The sequence below is a fragment of the Atractosteus spatula genome, chromosome 28 (genome assembly GCF_055471065.1).
Source record: "Atractosteus spatula isolate fAtrSpa1 chromosome 28, fAtrSpa1.hap1, whole genome shotgun sequence".
In the NCBI taxonomy this organism is placed as follows: domain Eukaryota; kingdom Metazoa; phylum Chordata; class Actinopteri; order Semionotiformes; family Lepisosteidae; genus Atractosteus; species Atractosteus spatula.
In genome coordinates, this window is record NC_142733.1 from 11,837,670 (window position 1) to 11,852,784 (window position 15,115).

A 15,115-nucleotide genomic window follows, 5' to 3' on the forward strand; every position below is an offset into this window, starting at 1 on the left:
ACTGAACATTTTGCAAGTTCAGCGCGATCCTGGATTTGGGGTTGAGCTTCCTTTAGTATTTCTGAAAAGTGCAGAGGACTTGGACTAAATCCTTCTCTCCATTTCAGGGTCTCTGCTGTCAGAAGGGACAAGCAGGCCTTGGGTCAAGAAGGACTTATTTGAGTGTGACAACATGCAGGGGTGTCAGTTGTACTTATCCATGATGGAGTCTAAGAGTGGAATCTGTTACTCTGTACCCATATAGTGGTAGGAGATGTGAGCTCAAGGCGAATGGACACCTCCGGCTCAAATCTTTTGGTTTTACATGCATTGTATCCGTTTAAAATGGGTTTGAATCAAGTGGGTAGTGCCGTGCTTGCTCCAGATAAGGAATTTTTCAGACCTAAGACCTCTGTCCTAAAGTCTCTCGCTCAGCAGTTTCCATGCTAGTTCTTGGGACCATAAAGTGCTGCATGTAATTAAGTCATATGCAAATGAATTGTTGTCTGTACTGGTTAATATTTCTGCTTTACTTCAAGTATGTTTCAGATATCGTACCTTTCTCTAGTCGTCCCAAGCTGAACACATGGTTAAGTAATTTGTTCCTCCAGTCTTATTTTATTTTAAATAAAGGTTAATTTACTTTTTAGTTTGAGGTAACTAATGGATTAATAGTGGTGGGAAAGTTCTCTATGGTTGATTGTAATCATTAATTATCCAAATCTCATCTGATTAACAGATGAGGTGGTAAGTGCTAGTTTAGTCATTGGAAGCAGTTGTGTTGAATTGGAAACAGTGGAGGTGGGACACTGAGCACAGGTTGGGATTGGCTCCTGTTAATCGCCCTGAGGAGTTTTGTAAGGCAGCCCTGGAGCCAGTGTGTTCCCAGCTGCAGCAGGTGAAGACACTCCCGTGATTGTGGTGGTTTTTTACTTTTAAAATGTTAGTGTTACTTTGGTAGGTAAGAGTAATGGCTTCTTTTGAGGTTAATTTTTTTCTAGTTTTTTTTTTTGCAAGCCAGTGTAATCAGATTTACTGCAGCCCTGAGTTTTATTGGATGAAAATCAAGTGTTTTGTTTTAGTGATCATTGATCCTTTTACGGTGGCGAATTAACTAATTGTATGGATAAAGCTGAGGTGATGCATCTGCTCAATTTTTTTTCATCAGCTGAAATTGTCAGGACTCACAGACTGTAAACCAATCATCCCACTGCCTGAAATTCCTGACCCTAACCTATAACCTGCACCTTCAATGCTGACCTGATCATTGATCCTAACCCAATCAGTGCACCCATGTGGCCAAGGTAAAGGTGAGTTTCAAGGCAAGTAAAGGGGAGGTGCAAGTCAAACTTTTCGTGCATTTGGTCAGCAGTGATGTGCTTCCCGGTCCCTGGCCAGCTGTTTGCACAGTGTGGAGTGACAGGCCTGGAGAATCCTGTTCGGAGGAAGCTCACTGGCTGGCCGAAAAGATGCCAGCTGCGTGACCTGTTGATGCCCTACCGTGAGTATAAAGTGCAGAACTTTAAAACGGGAGAGCAAAGACATGCTGCAAGTTGTCCTTACATTTCCTGGATGCCCATGTATCTTGGAGCAGTTGCACTACCCAGAGCAGAGGTGAGTTTCACTCTTCACCTGTCTTCCCTAATCCAAACTAAATTTGATGCTCTAACCATTTAGTATTGGTGAGTGAGCTTCACTTTCAGATATCTTTCATGTTGCTTAGTCCAAATTGATCAAATGACCCCCTCACTTGTAAGAATTTTACAATGGAGGAAAAGGTACTTTTGAAGTAGGCTTAGTGTTAAACTCTTGAACCTCATTGCAACATGCTATCCATTTAGAAATGAGGTGTAATTTTGGATTTGTCTGGTCTGTCTTTTGGGTGATGTTTGCTCGTTGATTGGGTGAGGCACTGACGTGCACTTGACTGGCTGTCATTCTGGCTCTCAAAGACTAAATTAGTGCTTTGTATGTGATTTATTTCATGGGTGCACACATGTAAATAAATCACTTTGGTTCAATTGTGACCCGATGAATCAGACTCCTTACTGGTTACAACTCTGAGGAGACGGCATGTCAGCCAGGTTCTCTTGATGGGTGTTTGCACAGGAACTGCACTTGCTCCCCTGTGACACGACGGTGGACTGGGGGTTTCCTTTGCTCTCTGCAGGGTGTTGTCCTGTTGGTTTGACTTGGACCCTGTTGGTAGTGAAAATGCAGACTTGACTGTTTCTAAGAAAGGAAGAGGACTTGGGCTAAATCCTTCTCTCCATTTCAGGCTCTCTGCTGCCAGTAGGGATGAGAAGGCTTGTGCTCCTGAGGGAAGACCTTTCATCACCAGGAGTGGAGTGCAGATGGGGCCGGTCTCTTTCTGTGAAGGTCCACTGGAGGAGTGGGGAGCTTTTTCCAAGTCTGAATGTCATTGATAACATCAGAGGATTCAGGTTTGACTACAATGTGTACACTAGCTACATGGGGAACATTTTCATTGGGTACAGTACATACACCTGGGTACTCTGGGTTCATGTACAATTGTGTAGACTGTTGTATGGGGTATAATTTGTGTACTGGACAGATGGCTTTTGGCATGGGACATAGTGTTGTATGACAGAAACCCTTGGCTATTTCTAGTTTGTACTTGAAGTTGAAAGACCCTGTAATCAGGGTTAGAGATGCAGGACAATCTGAAAGCAAACCATTCTTTAGTTTACTGCATGGAAAACTGAATATTTTGAGAATCTTTGATTTTGCAACTAACTGTAGCAATCTGTTAGTCATCTTCAGTATTCAAGCCAGTGTTGTGATGCAAGATAGTGATGTTGAAATACTTTTTTTACGCTGTGTATTCCAATGAGCAGGTGACAGCTGTCAGACTGAGAACGGGGGAGTAGGAAGCATTACTGCTGATGAACTTGGGCTGCGCCGAGTGAACAATGTGAGCAGAAGGTAAGCAAAGGAGAGATTCAGGTCAGTGTGAGGAGAGCTTTTAAAGTTGGGAGCAGCCTACACAGCACAACCTGGTTCCCTCTGTGTGGAGGATGGGAGTGGTAAGTTCTGTTTCTTTTACAGTTGGTGCACTTGGCAGTGGTTGAAGACAAGATGCTCCTGGTCTCAAGAGAAGAGTGTTGGTGTTTTGGTCTCTGGAATGTTTCTGTGATTTAGGGTGGAATGCTGTGATTTGTGCTCCCCAGTCCCTGTCCACCTGAATGCAAACTGCTGATGGACGCCTTGTTTGGAGATGAGCTTCCATTGAATAGTATTGGCCGTCTGAAAGGATATTGGGAGTGTTCTGTGAGTATTAAACACGTGGGAAGGTTGTGTAGAACATTGTCTAATCATTGGTGAGTTTTGGCATTTTGCAGCTTGTGACTGTGGTTCTCTACACTTTCCCCAATCAAAGATGACTGAAATATCAAACTATAGTTTAATTAAAAGCATCTTGTTTATATGGAGTCAGGTGTGAGTGTCTTGCTAGCAAATTCCAAATGCATTTTCAGTTTTGTACTAGGCTTAGTTTTGAGATTCACTGTGCAAGTTTAGCTTCCTGTTTAACGGGGTAAATATGTGAAACTGTAGGTTTCTTTCTTGTAGGCTTTTGTTTTGGTGATGTTTCTTGCTTAAGCAGTTGTAGCACCAGCAGCCTCCTCCTCTTGAGATTCCTTGGAGATGGGTTCAAAATGTGAAATACCAAGTCAGGAGACCCAGTAGATCAGTGCGATCCTTATCACTCTAGAATAGACTGGGGAGGCTGTGTGGGGCAGCTGTGGGCTTGACACCACCCTCAAAGGTAGGAGCGGCTTTCTTTTCCGACTGCTCCTCTGCACACCAGCCTTTTGATGGCTGTTCCCAGGAGCACCTGAGCCACCTGGCTGGTTGAGCCAAAGTTGACTTTGTTCCAGGTAAGAGGGGACTCTGATTATGTAGCCTGCAGCTGCTGGGGTTCTTTGTTGGTTTTTTTTAGCCTTCATGGTAAAGTGTCACTAGCATAAGTACTGGTTAATCAGGGGATGGAAGTCAAATACTGAAAGTGTTGTGCAAGCACTGGGGAGGATTTGGCAAAATTGTTTATGGTATGACTGGAAAATTAGTAAATTTTCAGTATGTAAGATTTATTTCATGGGTGCACACGTGTAACTAAATCTTACATTGAAATTTTAGAAGTGAATTTAGTAAATTTAAAGGGGGAACTAAGCCAAGTATGGCGTCTTCCTGATTACCCAGTGAGACTGTATTCTGTGAATGTCCACCACAATCAATCCTGTCAGAGGTTTAGTGCACAAAGGGGAGTGAGTTTCCAGCTGATTAGAAGTGGTTGTGTACTGTGCCTTGTGAGGGAGAGAGCTACATGAAGACTGTCAGAGGACTTTCTTATTCTGGATGTGTACTTTAACCATGAGCACAAAATGTTATTGGTGTAAAACTGGCTGTGAAACTTGGTTAAGTGGTTCTGCTGATCTTTTAGAAAACCTTTTAAAGACGCTTCTAGTCATTGGGGAATGTGAGGCTTAGTTTGACCATGGGTTAATCGGTATGTGTTCAAAGTGTTATCTCCATGATGGTCAAGTGCTTGATGCAGCTCAAAGACTTCAATCCACTTGGTGCCCTATCAATCAGTTTCAAGTACTGTGCTTTTGTTTCAGTTGTTTAAAATGTTCAAGCTCTAAAGCCTTTTCACCTTGGTTAAGGCTGTAGCTGTTTGGTACTGAAGATGGATAGTGTTTATATCTCATACTGCAGTGGATCCTTGCCGTTTTGGAATTTTGTTCTTTTTGCAAAACCAGAAGAGGTTTGTCTCAAATTGAGTTTAAGGCAAAAGTTCTGCTGCACTAGGTATGCACTTTTAGGGTCTCTTTAAAAAGATTGGATTTCAATTACTATTTTATTTGGACATGCAGCTTTGCATAATCAGTTCTGTATTTTGGTAGTGGTGGTTGGATTTTAAGGATGGGTAAGTTGAGCTTGAATGTGCAATACTTCTATATGGTGAACTACTGTAAATGGATTTGATAACAATCATGTATCTTGGTTATAAGGCTCAGTTGGTTAAGCTAGAGGTTTTTAATTGGTTGTCTCAAATTTTCTTCCTTTCTTGCTTTTGAAACTGATTTGACTAGTTTTCATTTCTGGTTTCAGCCAGTATCCAAGCTAATCTCAAGGAAGTGAAGCAACAGCATCTAAGTCCAGCGTGAGAACTGGCCTGGAGTATTGCAACAAGATCCAGAACTGTCAAAATGTTGGTGGTGTCTGTCTCAATAATGCCATGCTCTATGATGGTCTAGCTCAGAAGAAAGGAGGCTAGCTTTGTCCTGAATGAGGTGAGGCGATCCACCTGCTTCAAGTTCTCATCTCCAAAAACTCCCGAGCCTCTGAAAAAGTGTGGAAATGGTGGGTAAACCGATCATCCCACTGCCCGACGTTCTTGGGCCGTTACTAGCATCTTTTGGTGTGGATATGCATTTGCTCTCGCCCTAATCTGTGCACTTTTGAGGCCTAGGTACAGGTGGGTTTGGAGGTAAGTAGAGGAGGTGCAAGTGTAGCTGTTTTTCCTGTGATGGGTCAGAAGTGATGCAGATTTGTGATTTTGATTATAGTTCAATCAGTGTTTCGCAGTTCCTGGCCAGCTGAATGCACAGTGCAGTGACAGGCTTGGAGAACCCTGCTCAGAGGATGCTCACTGGATACCAGCTGTACCCTGTTGATGCCCATTGGTAAGTATTGAAGTCTGTGGTTTAAACTGTGGAAAGCAAAGAGGTGCTGCAAGTAGTCCTTGAATTTCCTGGATGCACATGGATCTTGGAGCAGGTGCAAGGGTGGTGTAATAGAGGACATGTCCCTGGAGCAGAGGTGAGTTTCACTCTTTTCCTGTCTAACCTTATCCATAGCAAACTTGATGCTATATGACCATTTAGCATTTGCTTGTCAGAACGGTTTACTGAAGGACGAAAAGCTTCTTTTGGAGTAGGCTACATGTTAAGCTCTTGGACCTCTTCTGGTGGATAACGTCACACTTTAACATGCTGAACATTTACACTACATTTCTAGAGGTGAAGCTTTATTGGGCTTTCTTCTGGGTAATTTTTCTTCCCTGCTTGGTTGAGGCATTTGTATACTAATGTGCACTTAACTGGCTGTCCATTCTGGCTCTGTAAGACAATTACTGCTTTGCATCTGATTTATTTCATGGGTGCACACATGCAAATAAATCAGTTTAGATGCACAGCAGTACAATAGTGATGTGGCACACCAACAGCCTCCTCCACTGTAGACTCCTTGCTGGTTACAGCATATTGGCCAGGTACTCGTGATGGGTGTTGGCACAGGAACTGCTCTCCTCACAGGGGAGGAACTGCACTGGATCCCTCCCCTGTGGCAAGAGCCCTTGACTGGGTGTTTTCTCTTGGCTCTGCAGGGTGTTTTCCTGTTTTATCCTGGACAGATGCTGCACCATAAACACTTTACAAGTTTAGTACAAAACTGGGGCTGGGAGTAAATGTTCTTGTGGTTTTCCAAGTGCAGAGGATCATGTCTAAATCTGTCTACTAGGTTTAATGCTGCCGGAAGGGTTGACCAGACCTTTGCTCCCAGACGGATGACCTTTCATCACCAGGAGTGGAGTACAGATGGGGCTGGTCTCTGGGATCTTTAGCAAGATCTGCTGGAGGAATGGGGTGCTTGTTCAAAGGCTGAAAGCCAAGGGTAACATCAGAGGATCTAGTCAGGTGAGTGGGTGTAGTGAGTCTTTCTGCCCAGTAAGAGATGGGGCATCTTGAGAATACTGGTTACATGGGATACTTCATTTTTCATTGGGTACATTTGGGTACTCTGGTTATGTTGGTTCATTTGGCTACATGAAGTATATTGGGCAGGCAACCTTTGACATGTGCATAGGAGTTGCAGCAATGGTGTAGTACATGTGTAGATTCAACTTTTCTTTTGCCTACTTATTTTTGCACTTACAATGGACTTGAAAGACCCTAATATCTGGGTTGGAGGAATGTGGGACAATATGAAAGCCTTGTTGGCTTTAGTTCATATCATGGAGAACTGAGTATTTGATAGTCTTTAATTTTAGCTGATCTTGGAAGAGAAGCAAGAACAATTTGGGTTTTGTCTCTTTGGGTCAGTGAGATGAGTATTTCAGGCTGCGGTCAGTTGTAATCAGTCAGGGTTAAAGGAAGGATTAAGCTGATGTTGAATTAATTTTTTGCACTACATGCATATTCCAGTGACCTGGTGACACCTGTCAGATGGAGTAATTTAAAAGGGTCACGAGCTTCCCTGGAAGTTGGCTGTCAGTAGTATAAAGGGAGATGAAGGCTGCCTTCTTACTGAGCTTGATTTGTTTTCATTTTTTGCAGATGTATTGGTCCCTCACCTCATGTGAGTGTGATGACAACCTGCAAGATCGCCCAGCTCTGGGACAAGGAGCCTGCATTTGGTCAGATTAAGTTAAGGTGATACATCTGCAAGAACCTGTGACTCTACATGCACATTCCAGCAGATTGGAAAAGTGTAAATACTGGTGATGAGTAAACTTTTTATCCCACTGCCTGATTACTTTCCTCCTAACTCATCCTGCATTTTTAGTATAGGTTGTTCAAATAGTTGTTTAAGATGTTATCCTTGTTTGATCTTTTTGGCATCAATGTCAAAAATGATTGAATGGGGGGGGGGTTCTGATTTTTCTTTATTTTCCACAAGGTGCCATTTTCCCAGATCCGTCTTGGTGGGGAGCAAGGAGTGCTACTGCTTGGGAAGTGGACTTGGGCTTCCCTCAGTGATCAAGGTGAGTTGAAGGTAAGTAGAGGGGAGATGCAGGTCAGTGTGAGGAGAGTTTTTAATGTGTGGAGGAGGGAAATGGACATTTTGTCCTTACAGTTGGTGCACTGAGCACTGTGCACTGAGCTGTCAGGGATGGGATGGTTTTCAGCCCCTGGTCTCAAGAGAAGAGTGTTAGTATCTTGGTCAATTATGTTTACAGAACAGCCTCTCTCAATGAGGCTAGACCATAGTGGTGCTGAGTGGTATGAATGACTTGTGAATGTTTTGTGATTTTTTTTTTTTTTAGAGTGGAATGCCATGATGGGTGCTCCCCAGTCCCTGCCCACCTGAATGCAGACATGGAACAGTATTGGCTGTCTGAAAGGCATCAGGAGTGTGATCTAATTCCTTTCTGTGAGTATTGAAGTCCTGCAGATGGAACACCAGAAAGCAAGGAAGGGTTTGAAGCTGCCCTTGCTGAATCTGCTGGGCAGCTGTGGATGTAGGAACACATGCAAAGGTAGTCATGCAGGACACTGTCCCTCTAGCATTGGTGAGTTGTCCTTTTAGTTTCTGTTCTTTGATTTGGGAAAGTGTAGAGATGTTCAAGTTGGTCATTATACTCATATAGAGGTATATGGTGTAACAAAATGCTATATAACTAGCTCTCGGATGGTAAGTAGTACAAAAAAGAAGCAATGTGCAAAATCATGCATCAACTATGAAATAAAGGATCTAAAGTTATGAGGAGTGAGTTTCTTGACATGTGAGGTTGAGGTAGATTTCAATGTGTTTGAGCTATAAGAGAAGGTACAGTGAGAGTTCAGATCATGGGTGAGAGGCTGGCAGTGTAATAGTGTGGGGGTAAAAACTGAGTTTGGTAATCTGGGCCTGAGTGCTCTGGTACCAGTTTCTGGATGGTAGAGGGTCAAATGCTCTTCTTGCTTGGGTGCGTGGAGTCTTGGCTTGGAGCTTTCCTCAAGCAGTCTGTCATAAATGGACTGGGCAGTTTTCACCACCTGCTGTAGGGCTTTGTGGTCAGCAATACTGCAGATGCAACCTGTCAGTGTACTTTGTTGTGCATCTGTATAAGTTGGTGAGGTTCTGGGGACATCTTGGCCTTCAACTGTCTTTGGAAATACAGGCTCTGTGCTTTCTCAATTAGACAGGTGGACAATGGACTTGGCACACACCCCTGGGGGACCCCAGTGTTCAGAGTTTGTGTGCTGGAGGTGTGGTTTCCAAGCCTGACAGCCTGGGGTCTGCCTGTCAAAGTCCCAAATCCCATTGCAGAGGGTGGTATTGAGATCTAGTGCACCAAGTTTCTTGAGTTTCTGGAATGATGTAAAAAGCTGAGCTGAAGTTGGTGAATGATTTTGAAGCAGGTGGGGACTACAGCTTGGCTCTGAGACATGCTGAAAATGTCTGTGAATACACTTGGCAGTTGATTGGTGTAGGTTCTGAGCAAGTGACTGGGAATGATGTTGGACCTTGTGCGTGTTCACTTTTAGCAGAGGTCTCCTCCACATTTGCAGACAGCGAGAGCACCTGGTCGTTTGCAGATGGTGCATTCTGTTGAGTGGATTCAAACTGAGTGTAAAAGGTGTTGAGCTTGTTGTGCAGGGAGGCATCATGGGTGGGTGCACAGATGTTCTTCCTTTTGTAGTCTGTATATCGTCCCACATGTGTGTTGGGTCATGAGTGCTGAAGTGTTCCTCTAATTTCTGTTTGAGTGTTTTTTGCATGTTTAATACCTTTTCTTTAGATTGATCCTGGCTGATTTGAGTTTTGATTTATTGCTTAATTGGAATGGTTTCATACCTTGCTTTGATTAAGGTTGTGAACCTCCATGGTTTCAGTTTAGAAGTTATTAAAGTTATTTCTTTTGAGTGTCCAACTGGCAGAACATGTCCTGATGTAGTTAGTGACTGATGTATATTCCTGTATGTCGATGTATGATCCCTGTGTGGCTGTCTCTTTAAACGCACCCCAGTCAGTGCCTTCAAAACAGTCCTGCAGGAGTGATTCAGCTCCTTCAGGCCACACTTTCACCATTCTGAGTGCTAGTTTTGCTTGCCTGCACAGTTTACTGTATGGGGGGAGGAGAGACGGATCTGAGCAGTGTATAGTACCTCTAGTGCTTCCTTGTCATTTGAGCTGGGGGGGAATGTAGATGATGATAAGCTGTAAATGCCCTCAGCAGATAGAAGGGGTGGCATTTGATCATTAGAAAATTTAGAGTGGCTGGGCAGTGTTTTGTGATGGTAGATGCATTGTTGCACCGCGCGTTTATAAAAGTGCATACGTCCTCGCCTCTGGTGTTACCGGACTCTGCAGTTCTGTCCATGCGGAAAGCAGAAAACCCATCTAGGTGCATCGCCTAATTCTGTTAGCCATGTTTTGGTGAATACATGAGTCCAGAGTCACAGCTGAAATTGACAACTAGTTTAAAGCTACTGGCTCCTTTATAATTAGGAAACAAGTTTATACAAAATGTTTAAATGCCTTTTCAATTTCGGATGTGGCTCATGTTTGTGACTTTTGGTGGGCAATTTAAGCTTCCTTAAGCTCAACAGGCAAAATGTGCAAAATGTAACTGTTGGTCTATTTTTCTTGGTAATAGTTGACTTTCTTGGTGAAGCATTGTTTCACTTCTCTGGCTGTCTTTCTGGCTTTGAAAGATCAAATTTATTTCATGGGTGCATATCGAAGTAGATCTCTGCAATACGAGGGACTTGGCACACCAGCAGACTCCTTGTCATGTCAGCCAGGTTCTGTTGATGGGTGGTGGCACAGGAACCACACTTGAGCCCTGGACTGGGGGTTTTCCTGTTGGCTTGTCGTGAATGCAGTTTGCTGTGAACATTTTCAAAAGTGGAAATGTTGGCTTGAATGTTTCTAAAAAGTGCAGAGGATCAAGTCTAAATCTCCACCTGAGTAACTTGTAGATGTGGTACACTCTAGACTAGGACTGCAGCTGGGGTTCTTTGTAAGGATTAAGTTGCCCTAAAACCAAAATGTTTTCACTGAAAGTAAGGCTGTCCGTTTTAGTGCAGAAAGGGGAGGGATGAGTTTCCAGCTGTCTGGAAGGGGGTGTGTGCTGCATGAAAACTAATTATTTTGTTAGAGGACTCTCTTGTTTTTCTTTTAAACAATTCCAACTGCTACAGTAAGTTTTTTTTTTTGTTCCATGTACAAGTTTGGTACTGATGTATAATATACAAAATGGTATTGTTTTGCCCTGAGTATCTTGTACAGCAGCTAATACAAAGGAGATGTGGCTGTAAAAGTGTCAACCTGGGCAAAGTGGTTGTCGAGCCTTTACTTTGAGGAGTTTCTAGTCATTGAGGAATGTGAGACTTGGTTTGATCTGTATGTGTACAGGCTGTAATCACCCTGATGGTAGATGCATGAAGTGGCTGGAAGGTTTAAATCCACTGGTTGTGGCCCATCACTAGGTTTTGAGTGCTATTAGTGCTTTTGAGTTTGTTCTGAGTGTTTAAGCTTTTAAACCCTTTCAGTCCAGGCTGCAGCTCTTTGGTACTGAATATGGTCAGTGTTTTTCTCATTCTGCGGTGGATCTCAAGAGTATTGGGGCACCTTGAATTGTTCTTTATGTAAAACCAAAATTTAATTTGGTCTTTAAAAGGCACATTACTGCAGCCCTAGGTACGTGTTAAGAGCCCGAATATTGACCATTACTTGATTGGATGTACAACTGAGAATTTGACTTAATACCAGGCTGTTTTTTTTTTTTTAAAAGAGGGATTTGTTTGACTGTTTTGTCTACATGGAATACAACTGTAAATGGATTTGGTCATCCTCGTTTACCTGGGTTATCGGACAGTAGAATTTAAGCTAGAAGTTTTTAGCTCAATTTTGAGGGAGGAGTTGAGCTGGTCATTTGTATGTTTGCAGATGGATGCACCTGGGATCTGTAGTACTTGAATGCTTTTTGTTTTGTACTGTATGTGAATTTCAGTGGGTTGGTGACAATTAAGATGGAGTTTTGAACTGAACCAGAGATTCTTTGGAAGTCTTCTATTGGAAGAGCAGAACTACAGAGAAGCTGACAGTTGTCTTTTCGGTTACTGCCTGAATTGCTGAACTTGTCTACTGTGTGATGGAGAGCTTGCAGGAGTCAGTCTTAACACGGGTACATGCCACCATGCTGTTGACCGGGAGCTCAATGGCTGGCTAAAAGGATACGATCAGTTTGATTTGATGCAAGTATTGAAGTCCTGCGCTTTTAACAGTGGAGAGTGAAGAGATGTTTTGCAGGTTATCCTTAAATTTCGTGGCTGCCTATGGATCTTGGAGCAGTTGCGAAGCAAGGATCTAGGAGGATTTTGTTCCTGGAGCAGTGGTGAGTTTCACTTTTGTCTAATCCATGTCCAAATCAAATGAATTTTTAATTTGTCCTTGCGTGTAAGACGTGTTCTGAAGGTTGACAAGCTGCTTTTGAGTTAGGCCTAGTTTTGAGCTCTTGATGTGATGCTTTATTGTGCTAAACATTGAGTCATAGTGGTGTATTTTTTTCTTTTGGCTTTTTTCTGGCTCATTTTTCCTCCCTGTTTGGTTGAGGTATTTGTAAACTCATGTGCATTTGAGTGGCTGTCTTTCTGGCTCTGGAAGATGAAATTACTGCTTTGTATGTGATTTTTATTTCATGGGTACACATGTAAATGAATCACGTTAGATGCATAGCAGTACTATGGTGACTTGGCACACCAGCTGCTGTCTCTAGTGTCGAGTCCTTGCTGTAGATGGCACGTCAGCCAGGTTCTCTCGATGGGTGTCGGCACAGGAACTGCTCTCCTCCCTGGGGAGGAGCTGCAGTGGATCCTGCGGCAGGAGCCCTGGACTGGTGGGTTTTCTCTGCAGGGTGTTTTCCTGTTGGTTAGTGTTCCACTATATGTTGGGAGTGGAAATGCTGGCTTGACTGTTTCTAAAAAGTGCAGAGGACTTGGTCTAAATCCTTCTCTCCGTTTCGGGCTCTCTGCTGCCAGATGAGATGAGCAGGCTTGTGCTTCAGAGGGAGGATCTTTCATGACCAAGAGCACAGATGGGGTTGGGCTCTGGGATGTTTCTGTGAAGATCTGCCGGAGGAGTGGGGTGCAACTTAAAAGCTGCATCAGAGGATCGAGTTGGGTGAGTTTCTTCCCCCTCCTAGGAGGCCTGATGGAGCATTTTTATGCTCTGGGTGTATGTTGGTTTGAGGTACATTTGTGTAGACTGCATATTGTGACATAAAGTCCAGTGAGTTTATTGGTTAGGCAGCTGTTGGCATGTGCATGGGAATTGTGTAGTACATTTAGAAAACTCTTCTTACGGTTTGTTGCTCTTTTAATGGACATGAAAGATACTGTTATCGGAGAAATGTGGGAGAATATGAAAGCCTTGCATTTTTAATGAATTTGATATTTGGTTTTGTAACCTACGTTAAATGCTTCAATTTGTCTTTTGTGTCAAGCTGAAGACCTAGGCGGACAAGCAAATGGATCTATGTCCTTGGTAAGCAGGCAAGGAAAAACTGGCTTGAGGGAAGGGATAAGTTAACTGTCTGTTTTGGGATGTAATTTGTGAACTTGTGTGCAGATGTTGAAATGCTTTAATGCAGATATTGGAGATGGACTTTACCGCTGTGGTAGGAGCCCTGCACTGTGGGTTTTTGCTTTTGCACATTTCAGGGTGGTTTTCTGTTGGGTTTGTTCTGGAATTGTGTAGCACTGAACTGATCATTTTGGTCAAAATGGGTGTTGGGAGTGGGAATGTAGACTGGACTATTTCTGACTAGTGGAGAGGACTCAGTCTAGCTTTTTTTTCCTTTAGGTTCTCTGCTGTCGGGGGGTGACCAGGCCTTTGCTGCCGAGAGAGGACCTTTTAACAGGATGGGAGCCCAGATGTAGCAGACTGAGATCCATCTGTGAAGATTTGCCAGAAGACTCGTGGGCCTGTTTTGATTTTGGAAGACAATGGCCACGGAGGAGCATCGATACTGCTGTACAAGTTCCTAATGACAAGCGAAGAATGAGGGGGAGGCCTTTTGTGGGGTGGAAAGAGGTTCAGGTGGTGCATGAAGCTATAAATGAATCTCTGCACACTGGTCTTGTAAAGGCTGTTTGGCTCTTGGATTGTAACTTTAGCACCTGAGCCACCTGGCAGGGAGGAGACAAAGTGACTTCCAGTGTGGGAATGGGGAGAGTTTAGTCTTGTAGCTTGGGAACCATTTTGTAAATTATGGACCATTTGGAAAAGCAGAGTTTGAGAGTCTAAGGTCAAGCAATGATTTATTTGCATGGGTGCACACATGCACATAAATCTTGCATTGGCTTTAGAGTAAATTGAATTGAGCCCCTAAAGTAGAAATGAGTAAAAGGAGTAGTTATGCCATCCACTCATGTGGGGAAAAGAGGCATTGGTTTAGCCGAAAGTTGCTCTTTTTCATACCTGCACAGAAAGCACTTTTGTCATGGGGGGGATTTGTGTTCTGTTTTGTGGATTTGTAAGTACTTTGCTAGACAATGTTCTCCTGTCTTGAATGTATTTTTGTCTGTATGGCGGCATAATAAAACTTGCTAAACGTACCAAATCTGTTCGTGTTTCTTGCATGTTGATTGTGGTTGTACAAGGTGCTGTTCATTATATTGAATACATACTGGCACTGGATCTGCTTTTCCCTGCATTGCTGTACTTGGACATTTTACACCCTAAATGAGTTTTTGATTTCAGTTTTTTACTACTCGGGATTTAGGTTACACTCTGCGTACATTTGGTGTAGGTAGTGGATAGTTTTTTTGGATCTAAGTATTGGTTTACAGTCACATAATAAACTTGGTATTTCGTTTTTTGAGAATCTAGGTGAGTTTTAAGGTATATTTAGCCGTTGATGGTGTGAAGCACAGAACTGAAATGCTGCTTTGGGTTTATGAAGAGTTTTAAATTACCGCTGGGTGGCTTTGGATTAGTTCAGTTGTGTAGAAATGAATATGCACAGATACAGTGGTGTCCAGTGTGAAGGCAGAGTCCTGGTGAAGAGTGACTTCTTGGCTTCCAGCTCACGAGCCCTAGTTGGATGGGTACTATAAAGGTAGTATTTTGTCCCCGTGTAGTTTGTGTTTTAATGTTAAAACGCAAAACCCACTGGTTCATTAATTCATCCATCTTTGCCGTTTTGACATCTTTAATGACACTCGACCAATCTGATGTCGGCTTATTCAGTATTTAACTTGGTGGTTTTCAGAATGTAGGGGTATTTTGGTTCTGTTTTGCTTTGTGTGCTTTTTTGTATAGCTTTGGCTTTGTGGAGGTGTTTTGTACTTTGTTTATCCTTTATTTTGCAGTTTCCCTAATGCGTTATCAACCTCTGTTCTTT

At 43.0% G+C, this 15,115-nt stretch overlaps 2 long non-coding RNA genes across 2 annotated transcripts; both read left to right on the forward strand.

Moving 5' to 3' along the window:
• The first annotated feature begins 843 nt into the window (after positions 1 to 843).
• Positions 844 to 2,901, forward strand: LOC148814056 (uncharacterized). The gene is made up of 3 exons (XR_016086167.1): positions 844 to 1,480; positions 2,258 to 2,423; positions 2,838 to 2,901. It is a non-coding gene; the product is annotated as an uncharacterized LOC148814056 (long non-coding RNA).
• Positions 2,902 to 8,338: 5,437 nt separating this feature from the next.
• Positions 8,339 to 14,299, forward strand: LOC148814057 (uncharacterized). The gene is made up of 4 exons (XR_016086178.1): positions 8,339 to 12,106; positions 12,750 to 12,891; positions 13,214 to 13,254; positions 13,573 to 14,299. It is a non-coding gene; the product is annotated as an uncharacterized LOC148814057 (long non-coding RNA).
• The last annotated feature ends 816 nt before the right edge of the window (positions 14,300 to 15,115 follow it).